This window comes from Pseudophryne corroboree, chromosome 4 (genome assembly GCF_028390025.1).
Source record: "Pseudophryne corroboree isolate aPseCor3 chromosome 4, aPseCor3.hap2, whole genome shotgun sequence".
NCBI classification, from domain to species: Eukaryota; Metazoa; Chordata; class Amphibia; order Anura; family Myobatrachidae; genus Pseudophryne; species Pseudophryne corroboree.
In genome coordinates, this window is record NC_086447.1 from 906,526,179 (window position 1) to 906,549,505 (window position 23,327).

General features: G+C 43.6%; 1 protein-coding gene across 3 annotated transcripts in view; it reads right to left on the bottom strand.

Moving 5' to 3' along the window:
- LOC134910652 (calpain-13-like) overlaps positions 1 to 23,327 on the bottom strand; it is a 157,197-nt gene that overhangs the window by 79,652 nt on the left and 54,218 nt on the right. The gene's annotated exons all lie outside the window — the stretch shown is intronic.

Below are 23,327 nucleotides of genomic sequence, written 5' to 3' on the forward strand. Positions count from 1 at the left end.
ACACAGCGGTCTAGGTGGTCCTTATGTTTTTTTATATTTAGAGCTATTTGACTGATGCAAACAGACAAGAAAGTTGCAGGGGTAATTAAGTTCTGTTACTAGGTATATGATAATTTGTAAGACTGGGGAATTTGCTAGTGACCGAAGGTTGAACTTTGATTGCAAGCAGACATGACCAGACTTGTCTGGTCATTAATTAAGGTCTATCAAGAGTGCTATGAGAACACGAGTTTGTAATTGACTGGTTGTCGGATGTAAAATGACATACACGCTATGGATAATGATATATTATCAATTAGCAGCGGTTGGTGGTTAAGAGATATAGAGAGAGAACCATTTTAACTGCGCTGCAGTAACACGACTGGTAATAAGCATAATACTTAATTGACGGTTTATAGATGCTAACCAGTATTGATAGAGCCTAATGGTTAGCAACAAGTAGTACAAATCGGTAAAATCATTCTGCGTCATATAGGAACTAAACTGTTTTTATCATTTGACGAGCAAAATATTTTAAACATTAATGCCGTTTCACATTTGAAATGCTGTGGCTACATTAACAATACTTGACAGACATACGTATTAAACCTAAATGTTGCTAAAATATAGCAGCAAGATGGCGCTAAGCATGTATATATATAGTAATATCGTTTGTAAAAACACAGCGTGTTTATATTCAAAATGTTGGCATTGCTTTATGGAAGATAAAGCCGTATAAATTAATTGTATAACATAATTAGGTGTAAAATTATGTGTTTATTAATAAATAAGCTGTTTTTTGAAACCCTATTTGTACATGACCCCTATAGCTCAACCCGTAGGGTCTGAGTTTTGCATGTGTCAACAACATTTCAGCTTTATAAGGAGAGTCCTGTAACCATTCCATAACAGCGTTGAAATCTATCACACAGAAGATACTGAGTCATTGCAACTCAAAAAAGTGCACTTGTTCTGCATGCTGATGCTAATAATAATAATAATAATAATAATAATAATAATCAGTTTTATACATTGGTAAATGCACCACACTGCATTTGTCAGGAGGTTTTAACAGTTCCATGCCTCAGTTGTGGGTTTTGGTGTTCCCGTCCTCCTCTAGGCTGGAGAATAGGCAGCTGGTAGAACGCGCGCATTATTGATTGTCTTGATGCATAGGAATGGCACGGTATTGGTAGCTTTGGATAACCAGTTTCATCATACAGCGGGCTTAGTTATTATTCATGCATATTAGCATTTCCCTATTTACTTTCAAAACACTTACTAAAAATAATAAACAATTAGGTGTAAAACATATTTGATTCCCCCTTACTCATTCTGCCGGAGACTACCTGAAATAGTAGCAATCTACATGATCCCCTGAATAGTTACTCAATCTCCCTGACAAAAAATAAATAAAAAAATCAGCGATACATACATTCAAAAGGGATCAGCTGCGACATTTCCCTGTATTGGTTATAAGGCACAATGATCCCTATGGTCGGGATTCCGGCGTCGGTATTTCGACCGCTGGGATTCCGGCCGGCGGCATTTAGTACTGATACCCCAATGGCTACATGCATTTTAAATAATGTTTTATCGTGCCCACGTACAGTATATGGAACATAATGTAATAAACAATACACAAAGAAATACGGCAAAATAGCAGTGTCTTTTCTTCAGCAAGTAGATCTTGCTAACTTTGGTTATTATTTACATTTGGATGTAAGTCATTTTCATGACACGCCTCTCAGATGTAACAGTACGCGTCCGCGTTGATATGTGTTAATTTCACAATATCACTGAAATGCTTTTTCAAAAGTAGGAAAGTATGATGTAAAATGAAATATTTGTTGTCTACACATGGCAGTGGTATCTACAGCTCCCATACACTGCTGTGTTTAGCATTCTGGGATATTCCGTGTTGATAGACCCCATTTGAATATGCTAACAGTATTAGCATTGGAAGCCCTGAAAAAAAAAAAAATGTGTATATCGCTGCATACATACCACATATTACTGTGTATTACAACGTGTATAAAAATGCTTACACCAACAATGTTGTCAGGCAGTGCTTAGTCAATTGGTAATACGTTGGCAGTCGTTTACTCTAACTCTATATCCCTAGCGCACTGTTACCAGCCTACCTCCTGTTCCCTGCGCTGTTTGGTCTTTCTCAAACTGGCTAATATTGTTACAGACTGTTACACCTTTACACGCCGGAATAAATGTGAGATTTTCTATGTTACACAGGTTTAATTCGTGGTTTTTTACAGACAATTCAATTTAAAACATGTTTCAAACGTAGCCGATTATGCCTAGTCATGGATCGGTTTTAATTATTTCTGCAAAATGATGTACAGTATGTTGGCTTTAATAAAAGCAGTTGTCTTAACTGACCGATCTATGTATTTTGGTAGGCCTTTCATATACGGCTCAACAACTTCTTTAATAATGTCATATTTACATTTAGCACTGTGGCTCACAACTTTAAGGAGAAAGAATTGACTACATAGGAGAGGAATGGGTTAAACATCCTGTGAGGGGTGGACCTAGCTGTGAGGTAGTACAGCCTTAGGAAAAGGGGGAGGGTTAGGGTATATATAGGCTGCAGTGGCCATTTTGGGCCTCTTTGCTGTTTGAATTTCCTTTGGGTGAGTTCTGCCTGGCAGATTGTTCACCCTTCTATATTTAGTGCACTTGTTTGAGAAACTAATTCTAATATGGCCTCCAGCCGCCCACGGCGATCCGTAGGCGCGCCAGCCCGTTACCAGGCCAGCGAGGCTGAGCCCGGGGCCGGGATGTCCGGCCCCGGGGAGGCCGTTACTGCACATGGGGCTGCTCCGAGGTCGTTGGGTACGGGGCGCAGGACGCGCTCCGCCGGCGACCCTGCGGTCGCGGGTGTAGCTGCTGGCGGCCGCGGTGGGCGGCAAGTGGCGGTCCGGAGGTCTGACCTCCTGGAGAGAGGGGACCAACGGTCCTCACCTCCGGGGGAGGTCGGGGGTGTCGGGACGGTACGAGCCCGCGGGCGCGCGCTGGCGCGCCTCGCTGGACGGCGCTCGGCACCCGCTGATGTGACACCCGGCCGGTCCCGCCTGCCAGGGCCGCTTAGTGGCTCCACGCGGCGGGGGAGAGCTGGGCGGGTGTCGGAAGTGACGGCGGTCCGGCCTGGGCCCGTCGGTGAGCCCAGCGCCGGATCGTCGGATGTAAATGCACGGCAAGAGGCTGCATCGGCAGCGGGGGGCGCCAGGACAGGAGGCGGTGGGGCGCGCGCACGACGTGCGCGCGCGCCAACGCGCGGCTCCGGCGGCGTCGCTCGCACACGGGTGCGCGCAGCGACGCCGCATCTTTCTGTGTCCCCTCAGCCCTCCTCGCTGCGGATTGCTTACGGCGGGGCGAGGAGGGAAAGTAGGCCTGGTGGAGATCAACCAGGTTTTCGGGGTCTTTCGCCCAGCGGTGCTGACAACACGGCACCGCGGGCGTCACGTGATTCACGAAGCATTGCCTCCCGGGCTGGACGTGGCAGCTCATCCGGGCGGCGGGCTAGCCCCGGGGTAGGGACGGGGCGAGAGGCGGGCAACACTTGCAGGGGACCTGGGCGGGCGGGCACAGGAAGTAGGGGGGGTTTATGTCCAGGGTGAGGTGCCCGGGCATTACGGACCTTTCCCCACAGGGCCGACCGATTTGTGGTCCGGATGGGTCATGGCTTCCCGTGCACAGCGGCGGGTCCACGCGGCGCGTTCCGCCCACTCGGCAACCAGCAGTTGACGCTCCTACGCCACGGGGTACAAATCTAACGCAAGACGCGTTCGCTGCGGCCCTCGCCACGGTGGTGGCTGCTTTGGGTCCGCTCTCAGCGGCCCCCGAGCGCGAGGTTGGGTCCGGGGGGTTGCCTAGCGGATCGGGCGCGGGTGCGGGCTCGGCCGCGCAGAGGGTAGCGCGTGCGTGCCGCGAGCTGGGTGCGGCCGCGGCTCAGCTGCAGCAGCAGCCACGGCGAGATGAGAATGTGCGTTCATCTGGCACGCCATCGCCTGGAAGGGCTAGGCGCTCGCCTCTGTGTGTCTCTGGGTCCTCTTCCCCTTTTTTGCCCGCAGTTGATCAGACGGATTCGGAGGAAGCGGAATCGGAAGTTGAGGACGTTTCGTACATCGCGCCTGACGAATCTGGATCCGACCATTCTACGGCTTCAGGTGAGGCTGAGCAGTCTGGGTCGGTTGCGAGTACTCCTTCAAGTTCGCGCAGCTCGTCCCCTTCATCCTCTTCTTCCTCCTCCTCCCTTTCCTCGGCGGTGTCCGACATAAGTAGCACGGCAAAGGCGAGGAAAAGGGCGATTAAATACGCCAAAAAGGCGGCTGGGAGGCAAGAGAGGCATAAGAGGCGAAGGAGGGTTAGCAAAGAATCTCGCAAGGCTAGGAAGCGGCGCGACTTGCCAGGCGTGGTTCGCTGCGAATATACCGCTGTCATGCGGGGGCTTAGGGATAGCTGCAGCAAAAGCATTCGTAGGGGGGACTACGTGGATGTCTTCGTCTTGACGAAAAGCGCGAAGAAAGAGTTCAAGGCAGCTACCGCCAAGAAGGGCATGGGGGCTGAGGCATTTCGCACGTTCGATAACTGGCTGGCGGGGTTTTGGGTTTTCGCGGCTTGTTACCTTGAGGACAGGCCAGACGAGCATATGAATGTCATCCGGTACCTGCACCTCGTGCATGATATGCAACGCACGTCGGCGGGTGACGAATGGCGTAGGTATGATGAGGAGTTCAGAGAGAAACAGGACGGGTTGTACGTTATGGACTTCGGGTTCAAGGACGTGGAGGTCTGGCTTAGGGTCACCAGGGCCTCGCAGCAGGCCAAGGAGCCCCGGGGCACAGGGGCGGACGGACACCGGGTCGGGCCGTCCGCCCATGCGCCCGGCGGGGACGGCGGGTCGGCCAAGCAAGTTAGGTCGGCCGTCCGGACTGGGAAACAGACAGCAACGAAAGGGTTATGCTTCGCGTTTAACAACGCGGCATGTACCTACGGCAAGCAGTGTCGGTTCCGTCACGCTTGCCTCCATTGCGGGGGTTCCCACCCTGCCTCCTCCTGCTTCAAGAATGCTCGGCAGGGTCCCTGCGCTAAACAACCCTACTCTAGAGGGGCATCCGGCGGGAGTGCTCCTCAGGGCGCCAACGCCAGTTAGGTTAAAGGCTATGCGTAAATGGTTAGGTTGGTATCCGAATAAGGAGGATGCCGAGTTTTTATACGAAGGTTTTAGTTTTGGTTTCCGCTTGCCTGTTGCAAGCGAGGTTACAGTTAGGGCGCAGAGGAACCTTCAGTCGGCTCGGGCATTGCCTTTAGTGTTGCGGGAAAAGGTCGATAAGGAGGTCAGGCTGGGCAGGATGGTGGGGCCGTTTGCATCACCCCCCGTGGCTGATCTCGTTATCTCCCCGGTGGGGGTGGTACCCAAAAAGACACCTGGGGCCTTCCGACTGATCCAGCACCTCTCCTACCCACCGGGGGCCTCGGTCAACGACGCTATACCTCCGGGTCATTGCTCGGTGGTATATCAATCGTTTGACGAGGCGCTCAATTTGGTCCGCAGCTACGGAGCTGGGGCCCTCATGGCAAAGATTGACGTCGAATCCGCGTTCAGGTTGTTGCCCCTCCATCCGGACTCATTCCGTTTTATGGGTTTCCGGATTGGATCGGAATATTTCATCGACAAATGTTTGCCGATGGGATGTTCTGTTTCATGCTCGTATTTTGAACGTTTTAGCACCTTCCTGCATTGGTGCGTGGAATCTTCGTCGGGTGGGCACGGCGTTGCCCATTACCTAGATGATTTCCTTTGTACGGGTCCGGCGGGTTCGCCGCGGTGCGGCGACCTGCTTTTCAGTATACGAGCATTGTTTGGTCACTTCGGAGTGCCAGTTGCCGAAGACAAAACGGAGGGGCCGATCTCTTGCCTGTCATTTCTGGGTATCGAGATCGACACAGTGGCAGGCGAGTGTCGCCTGCCTTCGGACAAAGTGGCTAAGCTTCGCGAGGCCATTGGCCAGTTCATGGGTTCGCATAAGGTTAAGTTGCGGCAGGCGCAATCCTTGCTGGGCATGTTTAACTTTGCTTGTCGGGTCATCCCGATGGGCAGGGTTTTCTGCCGGAAGCTGGAAAGAGCAACCGCGGGGTGTGCCAGGCCGCACCACTTTGTACGGTTGCCCGCCGAGATAAAAAGAGATCTGGCAGTGTGGGCCTCGTTCCTGGAAGATTTTAACGGGGTTCGAATATGGCAGGCACCGACGGTAGATAGCGCCAGATTGCAGCTTTTCACCGACGCGGCAGGAGCATCCGGTTTTGGGTGCTATCTTGAGGGATCTTGGTGCGCGGCATCGTGGCCAGCGGAATGGCACCAGGCGGGTCTCACTAGGGACCTTCTGCTCCTGGAACTTTTTCCCATCATGGTTGCGCTGGAGATTTGGGGCGAGCGGCTAGCGCATCGCAGCATCCTGTTCAGATGCGACAATCTGGGCGTGGTGCACGCGATTAACAACCAGAGGGCTAAATCGCTGGTGGTGCTGCGGGTGCTAGGGCAGTTGCTGCTTACTTGTCTGCGCAGGAACGTGTGGTTCCGCACGCAGCATGTGCCGGGTCTGGAGAACGGGGTCGCTGATGCGCTATCGCGAGGACATTGGGATAGGTTTTACTTGTTGGCTCCCGAGGCCAACCAACGGGGTTTTCATTGTCCCGGTTATGTCTGGCAGGTCATCGAGCCGGACTGGAAGGTCTAGCACTGCGATCGGTCGCGCCATCCACGCTTAAGGCTTACGAACAGGCCTGGAGCGAATGGGAAGAATTTGCTAGAGGACGGAAGCAACGAGGTAAGAGCGGGCATCGGATGATGCTTTCTTTTATTTGGCAACTTTATGTTTCGGGTAGGTCTAGAGCGGTGGTGTCCCGGTACTTGGCTGGCATTGCGTTCTTCTGCAGAATCAAGGGTGTTCCCGATCTGACAAAAAGCGGGATTCTGCTTAAGGCTATGAAAGGATGGGCGCGCGTAGCACCTACGCCGCCTGACAGGAGGCGGCCCATTGATGCAGCTTTGCTGCCTGGCATCATTGGGTCGGTTGGAGCCATCGCATCGTCTATGTTTGAATCGCTGCTTTTTAGATTGGCGTTCTCTATGGCCTACCACGGTGCATTTAGGATTTCGGAGTTGGTAGCGCCTTCTAAGCAAACGGATTCGCGCATGCTGGTGGGGGACGTGGTGGTGAGTGGGAGGTCCTTGCTGTGCAGATTGCGACGCTCTAAGACAGACCAGCTGGGGAAGGGCCGATGGGTCACCCTGGTTCCGGCACTTGAGGAGAGCATATGCCCAGTACGGTTGGCAGTACAATATGAGGCAGTAAGGCCCGACTGTCGGGGGTCGTGGTTGCTGCACTATGATGGGCTGCCAGTAACGAAGTTCCAATTTCGGTGGATGATGGGTCGCTGTCTGACGAGCTTGGGCCTTTCCCCCTCCCACTTCGGTACACACTCCTTCCGCATTGGGGCTGCTACGGCGGCAGCGGGTTTTTCGGGAGCCCAGATCCAGGCGGTGGGACGATGGAAGTCGTCCTGTTATAAGCGGTACATTCGCCCCGTCGCCTGAGATACTTTGCGTAAGCGTAGCTTGCATCAATCAGTTAGTGTAAGATAAGGTTTGCTTGGTTTATGCATATGTTATGGTCACTGTATGTTGGTTCGTTTACCCGTGTGTGATCCTACTCAGGGATTAGCCACTTGCCGCTGCGGGCGTGAGCCGGCAGCGGGGGTCTGGAGTTATTTTGCTATTTTTGCCTGACTTGACGGACTGAATTCTAATCATTAATTCGGCTAATCTGTGCTATCAAAGTCCCTCAGCAGGTTTTTTATGCTTTCACCTCCAGCTGAGTTATTTCATGTTTTACCCTCTTTTTCATACCCCCCCCCCCCCAAACCCCCCCCCCCCCCTGTTTAATTTCGTTTTGATTTTTTTTTTTTTACCTTTCCCTTAATGTCTTAATGCTTTTGCTTCAAATTTATTAGAATCTCGGGAGATCGGCTAGGCCGTGACTGCTGCGACTTAGGAAGCTATAAAAATAATTTTTCTTTTTGGCAGATCCTTCAGGTTAACACAATTTCGATTTATGGCATAGAATTTAGTAACACATTTTACCCCTTTTCCTTCCATTCAGGTTGTTTCGCTGACGGCTTGTCCGTTTGGGTGGTTGGCCACTCTTATGTCTTTTGGGCAGCTAGGTTTTTGGCCTCTGATACTGCTCAGAGGTTTCCTGGAGGTCAGGGAATCAGATGGCTTGGTTGGCGAGGAATGATGTGGACAGATCTATTGAGTAGATTAGTCAGTCAAGCTAGGAAGCATGGAGTTCCCAAGGTTTTGGTTGTCCACTTAGGTGGCAACGACCTAGGGAAGAGGACTTCCTTGGAGCTACGGTGGGCCATGATACAAGATCTGGCAAGGGTGGCCGCAGCATGGACCAATTGTGTATTGGTATTTTCCCTGATGGTGCCAAGGTTGAGTTGGCGCGGTGTGGAGGACGGACGCGTAATAGATGAGGCCAGGATAAAGGTGAATGGGGCGGTGGCGAAGTGGGTCTTGGCCCACGGAGGCAAAGTGGTTCGCCACCCTAGGATTCGGTTCCGAGACAAACACCTTTTTCGGCCTGATGGTGTACATCTATCAAATGAAGGGATGATGTTTTTCCTGCAGGATCTGTTCCTAGTGTTGCAGGAGTTAGGGTAGGTCATGGTGGCGGTGCGAGGACTCGGGGAGGGAGTCCTTCGTTTTTGGCGGAAAAGAACGGCAGTTTGTAGTTGTATCGTTTATATAGGTAGTAAGTTTCAGTGTTATTTGGTTTAGGTGCACTCACCTCCATCGACTTAATGGCCGCTCGACCACCCATCCGGGAGGCAGCGGCAGGGCACCCAGGAGCGGTGGGAAGTCACTGTGGGGGTTGTGTTGACACCTATTACCGGTTTTTGATAAGGTGTTGGACGGTTTCGGTCAGTTTACCAATTTAAGTTTACCAATAGTTTAATAGAGCCGTTCTTTTTTCTGCCACCATTATGCCGGCTGATTCGGCAGCTTAACAAATTTTTCCATTTACAGGTTTGCTATGGTTAGGGTCAAATAAATAGCTAGCAATTTTTCTGCCAAAATCATGTCTCCGTGTCTTTATTTACTGGTATAGAAGGTAACTAAGGTTTACTTTAATAAAGGGGGTCCACCAAATATCACTAGGATGTTTAGGAGAAAGAATTGACTACATAGGAGAGGAATGGGTTAAACATCCTGTGAGGGGTGGACCTAGCTGTGAGGTAGTACAGCCTTAGGAAAAGGGGGAAGGTTAGGGTATATATAGGCTGCAGTGGCCATTTTGGGCCTCTTTGCTGTTTGAATTTCCTTCCCGCCCTCCCGCCCTATTGGGTAGAGGTTGTTTTGTTTTACGCGGAGTGCATTGGCGTTTTAATTGCTGGCTGGTTTTCATTCGTTGGCTATTTATAGGCGGAAAAGAACGGCAGTTTGTAGTTGTATCGTTTATATAGGTAGTAAGTTTCAGTGTTATTTGGTTTAGGTGCACTCACCTCCATCGACTTAATGGCCGCTCGACCACCTATCCGGGAGGCAGCGGCAGGGCACCCAGGAGCGGTGGGAAGTCACTGTGGGGGTTGTGTTGACACCTATTACCGGTTTTTGATAAGGTGTTGGACGGTTTCGGTCAGTTTACCAATTTAAGTTTACCAATAGTTTAATAGAGCCGTTCTTTTTTCTGCCACCATTATGCCGGCTGATTCGGCAGCTTAACAAATTTTTCCATTTACAGGTTTGCTATGGTTAGGGTCAAATAAATAGCTAGCAATTTTTCTGCCAAAATCATGTCTCCGTGTCTTTATTTACTGGTATAGAAGGTAACTAAGGTTTACTTTAATAAAGGGGGTCCACCAAATATCACTAGGATGTTTATGGGTTTTAACAAATATCCGGTCTTTTACACCCCAATGTTCTCAACATCTTACCGTATCTTACCCCAATCAACGCATAAAATTGTATTTCAGCGTATTGGTCTACTTGTTCTGTATTTTGAATTCCAACAGCTATGTCGGTCGTCCGTGGTAAAAATATTGGGTGTTGCTGCTACACAATCAACCGCTGTAGTATTACCAGGAATTCCTGCAACAAATATTAACATTTCAACAGAACTATTCTGCTGTTCTTGTGTTATTGTCTCTATTTTGCTGTTACAGCGGACACGTTACTGACGCTTGATACAGTTTGTAACGCAATCCTAATCCGTTGAGGCGCATCATCTTCGGAATACGACAATTTCTTTTAAGATCGATAAATATTGAATTATAATCTTTGTCGTTCATTCTTGGTCGATGCGGTCTGTGTTTGTTCGGGTTGATACAGTCGTGATGTATCCCCATAACCAATGGCCTAGCATTTTTCTTTAGGCTGTTATGTCCGATCGAGGGCGTTGCAAATTGTTCATTCGCCGTTTCAGCGACTATTGTGCGAATTGTTGTTTTGCCCAATTATGCCAGGACAGTGCATTAGCGCATCTGTAGCATTGCAACTTGGTAAGCTAATGTGATTGATATATATGAATGGTATTGAATGTGAATTAAAAAAACAAAAACAAATCAACTCTAGGGAACAGGTTATATAATAGGTAGCATGTATCACCATACCAAGGTTGTTATAATCTCCAGGGCAATTCCACTGGATATTTATCCTATAATTTGGGTATAATTTTTAAACACATAATACTATGTGATCATGTGCAATCTGCCTATTTACACCAGTATTATGTGTTCCGGAATCATAATATATATGATAAATATATAGCGTTTAAATAAGATACAGTATTCTCACACTGACATACATATGAAAACCGATAATAAGCAGTTCCGGCTGCTGTAATCCTTTACATGATGATTTTGGTATGTACACATGTACTACAGGTCACTACAAAGATATGAATCATGATATATAAGATCGCTAAACAAAACAAAAGAGATCTGTAATGATTTTTGACTAACTAGTTAACTCAGTGTACAGTAATCATATAGGTCCCCGTGTCATATAGATATGTGCTTGGCATAAATATTCCCAAACGTTCCTAAATCTAAGATGTTTCATGCATGTTGTACCACTAAATATTGTAAATAGAATAACAACATGACAGATGATATAACTGAATTTATCATGATGAATCTTATATATTCCTATATTTTACTAATGTAATACCATTATGGGGTATAATTTTTAAACAAATATTACTATGTGATCATGAGCAATCTTCCTATCTACACCAGTATTATGTGTTCCAGAGTCATAATATATTTGATAAATATATATCGTTTAAATAAGACACAGATGAGTTAAATTTAATAGTAACAATACTCATATGTTATGTTGGTAATAATGTAACGGGCTATTTTAACATAACAGATCGTATTTAGGAAAATGATGACATGATATGCCTAGTGACCCAATAGTTATTAAAACTTTTTACTGTAAATATAATGTTTGTGCATGCATACCCCATGAGATATATACTACTATTAAGCACAAAAAAGCATATTGGTACTCTACTCTAACATTTAGGGTAAAAGATTAGAATGGATCAAGGTTGCATAGCTTAAGGACTGATATAGGTTCAGCAGCCTCTTTGACAATCCCTGTTATGGATATGAAGTAAACCCACCATTAATAAGCATTAAAACGGATGCCAAGAATATGATTTTGACATATGGTCCCAGATTTTCAAATAAAGGATGTGCAGCGTATCTACTTAATTAATCCTAATGGAGTCATAGTATTCAACAGGCAAATGTATCTAGATTTTTTTTCTTTAGCGACTACTTAGTAATGTTACCACCACTTATCCCTAGCTCAAACTGTTCTAGATCATAAATTTTCACCTTTTTGTGATTACTAGCGTGGAATCGTAGAAAGTGTCTCGCCAAACTTGTAATTTTCTTCATGTTGCTTATATCTCATTGTGTATTTTTAATGATATATACATGATCCAATATTCATTTTTAAAAAGCATCTTAGTCATGCCGTTATATTTATAAACGCATGAGCCTATTAAACAGTAAATTACACCAAATGTGTGGAGCAGTTAATGAAGCTTTTTATTTCTGTTTTATTGTTATTTCTGTCAGAGAACTTCTGAGTGATATGAATATATTGGCATGCTTGACATTGTCCACAGGGATAACAGACAGATAATGATGGATTTTTCCTCTGATGCTTGGAAAAGTGACTTCTAAACAAATTATCCCGTAAATTTGTTGATATCTTCCAGATGATCTGTATGTTCTTATCAAATTCTTTCTTCAGATCATCATCCATGTTGAGTATATATCGGTATTTGTGTAATGACGCATTGATGTGTATCTACTCTTTACAGTATGTAACGCTGTATCTTATTTGGCACAAGGTGGGTTTTCTTGTCTTGGGTATAAGTAAGGATATACTTGAGGTTTTATTGGTGGCATTATAAGCTTTCTGTAGGTTCTGTTCTTCATAGACAATCTTAGTGTATATCTTTAACTCCTCTTGCTCTTTTTCTGTAAATTTCAACATAAGATCAATTTCTTCTGGTTTGGATATATTCTCCTTTTGGAATTGATCTCAGAGTGGCGGGATAATGGGAACTGATGTGATGTAAAATGCTGTTGGCGGACGTGGCCTTACGGAAAACATTGGTGCTGATTTATCCAACAGCTGTTTTGGAAATCTTCAAGTCATGAAAAGTATTACTATTGTGACTTATATCCGATGTAAGTTTAAGTACTAAGTTGCTATTATTAAGAAGTTGAATAATTTTTCTAGAAAGGATGCTATTAATACTCTACGGGAGCGGGCAGAGGAAGGTGAGGAATCCACCTCAGATGTTATAGATTAATCCAGATCAATCCTACAAAAAAAAAAATCAATCTGAAGGAGACATACAGTCAACTAGCTGACACCACTACGTACAAGAGACTCTGATTTAATCCTACGTCCAAATTACTCATATTCTATGAAAAGCTCATTAAGTGAGCTTTTAATGGTGGAACTATAGCCAAGTCTGATTTTGATATCCTCAAAGTAATTGATCCTAAGGTTTCTATGCTGTGCTTATTGCCGAAAGTACATAAGTACTTTCAGGGCCGGTTCTAAGGTTTGTGGCGCCCCGGGCAAAATATGGGGGGCGTGGCTTCAATTGGGGGCGTGGTCAACGTGCTGAAAGAAAAAATAAAAATAAATAAAAAGAATACTTACCATCCCCGTTCCTGATCCAGACCCCCTCCGCCGGCGGCGCCGATCTTCTGCTCTCCTCTCTTCGATCTATGGGAGACACTAGAGGTCAATTATGACCCCCTAGTGTCTGTGCCACTATGCTGTGCGGTGCGCGATGACGTCATCGCGCATCGCACAGCAAAGGTCCTCTAGACGAAGGGAAACTAGACCGTAGCGTCTAGTTTCCCTTCATGGAGAGGACCTTTGCTGTGCGGTGCGCGATGACGTCATCGCGCACCGCACAACCAAGGTCCTTTCAATGAAGGGAAACTAGACGCTACGCGTCTGGTTCCCTTCAAAGCGGGGGGCACAGCAGGGCACTGCGGGGGGCACAGTGGCGGTTCTTGCCCTGGTGCGGCGCCCTCCGGATGGCGCCGGCGCCCTCCGGAAGGCGGCGCCCCGGGCAAAAGTACCGCTTGCCCGTGGCAAGAACCGCCACTGAGTACTTTACATGTCCACTCCGGTAGACCCAATTTTCTTGGGTATTGAAATTATAACGGAAAAAGCCAGCATTTTTGTGGTTAAGCACTTACGAAAATTTGTATTAGATACTCCATCGTATGTGCACGATATCATGGCCATACTGAATAAAATGTATGGGATTACACTATCATCCAATAATTTGCTATGTTACCCTTTGTGCATCTTTTGCACTTTGTGTTGATTAAATAACATATTAATTATTGGTCTGTATCTACATTTTGCTTAATAATACAGTTATGCTATCTGCTACATATTTCATTTGTGTCTCTTTTGCACTCTGTGTAGATTAAATATCATATTAATTAATGCGCTGGTTGGAGAATAGTTCAGTGAATAGTTGTACTTGGGTTCATATTTGAGGGCTAGGGAAAAAGTTAGATTTTTTGTAGGATTGATCTGGATTAATCTATAACATCTGAGGTGGATTCCTCACCTTCCTCTGCCCGCTCCCGTAGAGTGTTAATAGCATCCTTTCTAGAAAAATTATTCAACTTCTTAATAATAGCAACTTAGTACTTAAACTTACATCGGATATAAGTCACAATAGTAATACTTTTCATGACATGAAGATTTCCAAAACAGCTGTTGGATAAATCAGCACCGATGTTTTCCGTAAGGCCACGTCCGCCAACAGCATTTTACATCACATCAGTTCCCATTATCCCGCCACTCTGAGATCAATTCCAAAAGGAGAATATATCCAAACCAGAAGAAATTGATCTTATGTTGAAATTTACAGAAAAAGAGCAAGAGGAGTTAAAGATATACACTAAGATTGTCTATGAAGAACAGAACCTACAGAAAGCTTATAATGCCACCAATAAAACCTCAAGTATATCCTTACTTATACCCAAGACAAGAGAACCCACCTTGTGCCAAATAAGATACAGCGTTACATACTGTAAAGAGTAGATACACATCAATGCGTCATTACACAAATACCGATATATACTCAACATGGATGATGATCTGAAGAAAGAATTTGATAAGAACATACAGATCATCTGGAAGATATCAACAAATTTACGGGATAATTTGTTTAGAAGTCACTTTTCCAAGCATCAGAGGAAAAATCCATCATTATCTGTCTGTTATCCCTGTGGACAATGTCAAGCATGCCAATATATTCATATCACTCAGAAGTTCTCTGACAGAAATAACAATAAAACAGAAATAAAAAGCTTCATTAACTGCTTCACACATTTGGTGTAATTTACTGTTTAATAGGCTCATGCGTTTATAAATATAACGGCATGACTAAGATGCTTTTTAAAAATGAATATTGGATCATGTATATATCATTAAAAATACACAATGAGATAAGCAACATGAAGAAAATTACAAGTTTGGCGAGACACTTTCTACGATTCCACGCTAGTAATCACAAAAAGGTGAAAATTTATGATCTAGAACAGTTTGAGCTAGGGATAAGTGGTGGTAACATTACTAAGTAGTCGCTAAAGAAAAAAAATCTAGATACATTTGCCTGTTGAATACTATGACTCCATTAGGATTAATTAAGTAGATACGCTGCACATCCTTTATTTGAAAATCTGGGACCATATGTCAAAATCATATTCTTGGCATCCGTTTTAATGCTTATTAATGGTGGGTTTATTTCATATCCATAACAGGGATTGTCAAAGAGGCTACTGAACCTATATCAGTCCTTAAGCTATGCAACCTTGATCCATTCTAATCTTTTACCCTAAATGTTAGAGTAGAGTACCAATATGCTTTTTTGCGCTTAATAGTAGTACATATCTCATGGGGTATGCATGCACAAACATTATATTTACAGTAAAAAGTTTTAATAACTATTGGGTCACTAGGAATATCATGTCATCATTTTCCTAAATACGATCTGTTATGTTAAAATAGCCCGTTACATTATTACCAACATAACATATGAGTATTGTTACTATTAAATTTAACTCATCTGTGTCTTATTTAAACGATATATATTTATCAAATATATTATGACTCTGGAACACATAATACTGGTGTAGATAGGAAGATTGCTCATGATCACATAGTAATATTTGTTTAAAAATTATACCCCATAATGGTATTACATTAGTAAAATATAGGAATATATAAGATTCATCATGATAAATTCAGTTATATCATCTGTCATGTTGTTATTCTATTTACAATATTTAGTGGTACAACATGCATGAAACATCTTAGATTTAGGAACGTTTGGGAATATTTATGCCAAGCACATATCTATATGACACGGGGACCTATATGATTACTGTACACTGAGTTAACTAGTTAGTCAAAAATCATTACAGATCTCTTTTGTTTTGTTTAGCGATCTTATATATCATGATTCATATCTTTGTAGTGACCTGTAGTACATGTGTACATACCAAAATCATCATGTAAAGGATTACAGCAGCTGGAACTGCTTATTATCGGTTTTCATATGTATGTCAGTGTGAGAATACTGTATCTTATTTAAGCGCTATATATTTATCATATATATTATGATTCTGGAACACATAATACTGGTGTAGATAGGCAGATTGCACATGATCACATAGTATTATGTGTTTAAAAATTATACCCAAATTATAGGATAAATATCCAGTGGAATTGCCCTGGAGATTATAACAACCTTGGTATGGTGATACATGCTACCTATTATATAACCTGTTCCCTAGAGTTGATTTGTTTTTGTTTTTTTAATTCACATTCAATACCATTCATATATATCAATCCCATTAGCTTACCAAGTTGCAATGCTACAGATGCGCTAATGCACTGTCCTGGCATAATTGGGCAAAACAACAATTCGCACAATAGTCGCTGAAACGGCGAATGAACAATTTGCAACGCCCTCGATCGGACATAACAGCCTAAAGAAAAATGCTAGGCCGTTGGTTATGGGGATACATCACGACTGTATCAACCCGAACAAACACAGACCGCATCGACCAAGAATGAACGACAAAGATTATAATTCAATATTTTACCGATCTTAAAAGAAATTGTCGTATTCCGAAGATGATGCGCCTCAACGGATTAGGATTGCGTTACAAACTGTATCAAGCGTCAGTAACGTGTCCGCTGTAACAGCAAAATAGAGACAATGACACAAGAACAGCAGAATAGTTCTGTTGAAATGTTAATATTTGTTGCAGGAATTCCTGGTAATACTACAGCGGTTGATTGTGTAGCAGCAACACCCAATATTTTTACCACGGACGACCGACATAGCTGTTGGAATTCAAAATACAGAACAAGTAGACCAATACGCTGAAATACAATTTTATGCATTGATTGGGGTAAGATACGGTAAGATGTTGAGAACATTGGGGTGTAAAAGACCGGATATTTGTTAAAACCCATTAAAGTTGTGAGCCACAGTGCTAAATGTAAACATGACATTATTAAAGAAGTTGTTGAGCCGTATATGAAAGGCCTACCAAAATACATAGATCGGTCAGTTAAGACAACTGCTTTTATTAAAGCCAACATACTGTACATCATTTTGCAGAAATAATTAAAACCGATCCATGACTAGGCATAATCGGCTACGTTTGAAACATGTTTTAAATTGAATTGTCTGTAAAAAACCACGAATTAAACCTGTGTAACATACAAAATCTCACATTTATTCCGGCGTGTAAAGGTGTAACAGTCTGTAACAATATTAGCCAGTTTGAGAAAGATCAAACAGCGCAGGGAACAGGAGGTAGGCTGGTAACAGTGCGCTAGGGATATAGAGTTAGAGTAAACGACTGCCAACGTATTACCAATTGACTAAGCACTGCCTGACAACATTGTTGGTGTAAGCATTTTTATACACGTTGTAATACACAGTAATATGTGGTATGTATGCAGCGATATACACATTTTTTTTTTTTTCAGGGCTTCCAATGCTAATACTGTTAGCATATTCAAATGGGGTCTATCAACACGGAATATCCCAGAATGCTAAACACAGCAGTGTATGGGAGCTGTAGATACCACTGCCATGTGTAGACAACAAATATTTCATTTTACATCATACTTTCCTACTTTTGAAAAAGCATTTCAGTGATATTGTGAAATTAACACATATCAACGCGGACGCGTACTGTTACATCTGAGAGGCGTGTCATGAAAATGACTTACATCCAAATGTAAATAATAACCAAAGTTAGCAAGATCTACTTGCTGAAGAAAAGACACTGCTATTTTGCCGTATTTCTTTGTGTATTGTTCATTACATTATGTTCCATATACTGTACGTGGGCACGATAAAACATTATTTAAAATGCATGTAGCCATTGGGGTATCAGTACTAAATGCCGCCGGCCGGAATCCCAGCGGTCAAAATACCGACGCCGGAATCCCGACCATAGGGATCATTGTGCCTTATAACCAATACAGGGAAATGTCGCAGCTGATCTCTTTTGAATGTATGTATCGCTGATTTTTTTATTTATTTTTTGTCAGGGAGATTGAGTAACTATTCAGGGGATCATGTAGATTGCTACTATTTCAGGTAGTCTCCGGCAGAATGAGTAAGGGGGAATCAAATATGTTTTACACCTAATTGTTTATTATTTTTAGTAAGTGTTTTGAAAGTAAATAGGGAAATGCTAATATGCATGAATAATAACTAAGCCCGCTGTATGATGAAACTGGTTATCCAAAGCTACCAATACCGTGCCATTCCTACGCATCGAGACAATCAATAATGCGCGCGTTCTACCAACTGCCTATTCTCCAGCCTAGAGGAGGACGGGGACACCAAAACCCACAACTGAGGCATGGAACTGTTAAAACCTCCTGACAAATGCAGTGTGGTGCATTTACCAATGTATAATACTGATTATTATTATTATTATTATTATTATTATTATTATTATTAGCATCAGCATGCAGAACAAGTGCACTTTTTTGAGTTGCAATGACTCAGTATCTTCTGTGTGATAGATTTCAACGCTGTTATGGAATGGTTACAGGACTCTCCTTATAAAGCTGAAATGTTGTTGACACATGCAAAACTCAGACCCTACGGGTGGAGCTATAGGGGTCATGTACAAATAGGGTTTCAAAAAACAGCTTATTTATTAATAAACACATAATTTTACACCTAATTATGTTATACAATTAATTTATACGGCTTTATCTTCCATAAAGCAATGCCAACATTTTGAATATAAACACGCTGTGTTTTTACAAACGATATTAGTATATATATATATATATATATATATATACATATATATATATATATACATGCTTAGCGCCATCTTGCTGCTATATTTTAGCAACATTTAGGTTTAATACGTATGACTGTCAAGTATTGTTAATGTAGCCACAGCATTTCAAATGTGAAACGGCATTAATGTTTAAAATATTTTGCTCGTCAAATGATAAAAACAGTTTAGTTCCTATATGACGCAGAATGATTTTACCGATTTGTACTACTTGTTGCTAACCATTAGGCTCTATCAATACTGGTTAGCATCTATAAACCGTCAATTAAGTATTATGCTTATTACCAGTCGTGTTACTGCAGCGCAGTTAAAATGGTTCTCTCTCTATATCTCTTAACCACCAACCGCTGCTAATTAATAATATATCATTATCCATAGCGTGTATGTCATTTTACATCCGACAACCAGTCAATTACAAACTCGTGTTCTCATAGCACTCTTGATAGACCTTAATTAATGACCAGACAAGTCTGGTCATGTCTGCTTGCAATCAAAGTTCAACCTTCGGTCACTAGCAAATTCCCCAGTCTTACAAATTATCATATACCTAGTAACAGAACTTAATTACCCCTGCAACTTTCTTGTCTGTTTGCATCAGTCAAATAGCTCTAAATATAAAAAAACATAAGGACCACCTAGACCGCTGTGTCTACGCTTAATTAAAAAAATTACACGTCTATGTGTATTGTACAATATTGTATTAACTAATCTGTCTGTAACAACGTAAACAACGTAAGGACATCCTAGACATCTATGTCAACTACTAATTAAAACAAATGACACATCTATTTGTACCGGTCATTAGTTTACTAATCTGTCACAAACACCATAGCTTAAAATACACATATAGTGAACTCTTAATGCACACATACATCTGTGTGCCCTGCCATTAATAGGTCATCTATCTGTAACAAAGCTTAAAGATCGAGTTCAACTGTCGGTCACAGAAGGTGAACTAAAGCTATACGTTTATACAATTTTATAGATAGAACTCTGAAACCAATAAACAGCATTCGTAGCTCGTACGCTTATTTTATAAATCATCCGGATATAACATTTACTGGTGCAACTAACAGTTAATAAACAGGAGGCTTTTCAATGATTAAACTACGCTTATAACTCCTTTTGTAAGCTTATTTCCTATAAAACAATATCAGAAGGGGAGGAAAAGTGGGAGTGTCGGAGGAGTGATTAGGGGCGTGATTTGCATAATTAGGGGCGTGGTTAGGACTTGATTTGCATAATTGTAGGCGTGTCGACCTGTCACTTGAGTTTGACGGAAAGTGGTGCTCTCTCTACTACTCCCATTATCCCCCATTTCTGTGAGGGGAGAGCCAAGGGGAGAGCAGACCTCCTGGCCGTGCAGGCCAGCCTTCTGTGGGTCAGCTGCGCAAACTGACACTTACTCAGCTGGCCGTCTGCATGAATATCGCAAATGATGGTTGCGATATTTGATTCCAGCTCATACTTGCCTACTTTTGAAAACTAAAATCAGGGAGATTACAGTAGCATGTGCCTTGCAAAGCGCTGCGTGCCGCCATGGGGGCGTGTCAAACTCTACCCAAAGGGCGTGTCTAGTTCCACAAATAGGCGTGCCTATGCTTAAATGCTTGTTGTTGCAAGATATTTCTATATAACATTAGTAACAATATATTTTGGGAAGTTTTGCAAGTATTAATACTAACATTACTGCCTGAAATACAGGGTTTATTATTTGCAATATGTTTTCGCTGTGATATTTCTTTTCTTCTCACTCAGCACAATATGCATGGTAAATGTGATGCCTACTGTATGCAATAAATTCCAAATGCAAGTTGACCGTGTGTGAATTCATCCCTAAACATATAAGTAAATTATTATTTTGATGTTGTAGATGTTATTTTTATTGGGAACACTGGATGGTCTGCATCTTGTAGGCACGACCTATATTTATTGGATGTGCTATTTTCCATTCCATTGCAGCATTAACCAAATCATTACAGATACCAGCTGCTCTAATTAAACAAATGTGTTTAACTACAGAAAGATTGTACTAACAACAATTCTTACACCAGCAGCAGCAGAGGCATGCTATGGGTCAGTGCACATCAGCACAGATAAGAGGAGTGTGTGATCAGGTACTGCTCTCTCTCTCTCTCTCTCCCTCTCTCAGGGGATACACAAGGGGGGTAATGAGAGCCGTCCGCAGTGATTCCTGAGCAACTACAGCAACTCACTGTTCTTGCAAAGAAACTCCTTAGTGTCACCCCTGACAGAATCTGAAGAATCCAGGAGAATTGACCTATAAAGCAGGGGATCAGGAGATTTATGGCTGAAACGGGAGGCTCCCGCAGGATGCGGGAGGGTAGGCAACTATGTTCCACCTTGCAATGTCGGGTCGCAGTGCTGGGATCGCAGCGGCATGCACGAGGCGTCTCTTCTACTGAAACGTCGCCTGCATGTCCGTCCTTCAAATCGCACGAAAATTCAAAGCCGCTTACAAGCAGCGCTGAATCTCCATCCACTTCTGAATCAGTCCCGGACCCAGCGGTAATAGAGAGAAAGCAGAGCGCACTCCCCTCTAGACACTAATATCTAATAATACACAATCTGATTTATTTAAAAGACAATGGAGGGAGTCACTTCTATGAAACATGAGACGCATTTTTAAATTTGATACCGCCGTGTCTAAGCATTGGCGCAGGATTGCTACAAGAGATGATAACACCAACGTTCATTATTTATGAAAATCAATACAAAATGAGTTTGTACAGGTCCTGGCATCTGAGATCTAAAAAAACAACCGAAATGAATGTACTCCGGATATTTCTCGCATAGCAAATGACGGCAGTCGTTCGGTACACAAAGATCAAAGATGCAAAATATATTCTCTAGAAAGGAAGCAATCATGGGATTCTTACCTGGTAATGTCACAACGGAAACCATCATTGAAAAGCAAAAAAAATTAAAAAATCCTTTCAAAAATTTCAGAGGTCAAGGGTTTAACAATGGCTCCAACATGAAAGGTAAAAATGTTGGTGTCCAAAGAAGAATTCTAGAAATGAACCCCAGGGCATGTTATGTAGCCTGCAACTGCCACTCTCTTACTGTCACTTGGTCTTGCATGATGCAGCTTAATCTTGTACTGAAGCAGTCTCATGTTTCAGTGTCACGCCACACACACTGTAGATGGGGTATTCTGAATTAAGTGTAAATCGTTGGGAGAGCAGAATTGATGCTGTTAAAGCCACCAGATTCTAAATTGGTGAAATCCACAATGCTCTAGTAGAAGATTCTGAAGATGGAAAAATGCACCGTTTTTGAAATGCTGCCTACAGTGGTGCTAAGGAGGAGGGGGGGTACTAATTACCCAGGCCCACGCAGCTGGGTGTGTGTGGGGGGAAGGGGGGCGGTGATAATCCTTTCACCCTTGGCCGGCACCTTCTTTCCAGGGATATCTTCCAGGAACATGGGTGGTGATTCCGAGTTGTTCGCTCACTAGCTGCTTTTAGCAGCATTGCACACGCTAAGCCGCCGCCTACTGGGAGTGAATCTTAGCATAGCAGAATTGCGAACGAAAGATTCGCTAATTTTCTCGTAACGATTACCCCGCAGTTTCTGAGTAGCTCCAGACTTACTCTGCCATTGCGACCAGCTCAGTCCTTTTCGTTCCTGGTTTGACGTCACAAACACACCCAGCGTTCCCCCAGCCACTCCCCCGTTTCTCCAGACACTCCTGCGTTTTCAACTGGCACGCCTGCGTTTTTCCGCACACTCCCATAAAACGGCCAGTTTCCGCCCAGAAACACCCACTTCCTGTCAATCACACTACGATCAGCAGAGCGATGGAAAAGCTTCATTCTGCCGTGAGTAAATCTACTAAGTTTTGAGCTAAAATACTTAGCGCATGCGCACTGCGTACCATGCGCATGCGAATTTTCGCATGAATCGCTCCGTTGCGAAAATCGGCAACGAGCGAACAACTCGGAATCACCCCCATGGTGCCACACATTGACAGCAAAGACTATTTGCTGTGTAGTGTCCACCACCATCGTCCCCATAGGCGTGCGCAGCACATTTTATTAGGGGGTGCACTGTTGGAGGGGTGTGTCTAGCACCGCCTTTTGGGCGTGTCTAGCACCATCTATTGACGGTCAGCGTAATATAAAATATCCACCCTTGTACCAATCCTAATAATGCAGATGCATTGTCAGATGTTGTGGTGTGCACCAAATAAACACCCCTGATGGCACTCACTGCAATTAAACTGCTCCTCCTCAGCTTGGTCTGGCTACCCCTCTCTTTCCCCTGCAAGCTGCAGTCACTCACTGACAGTCGTAGACTAGTTACTGCTGCTGCTGGAA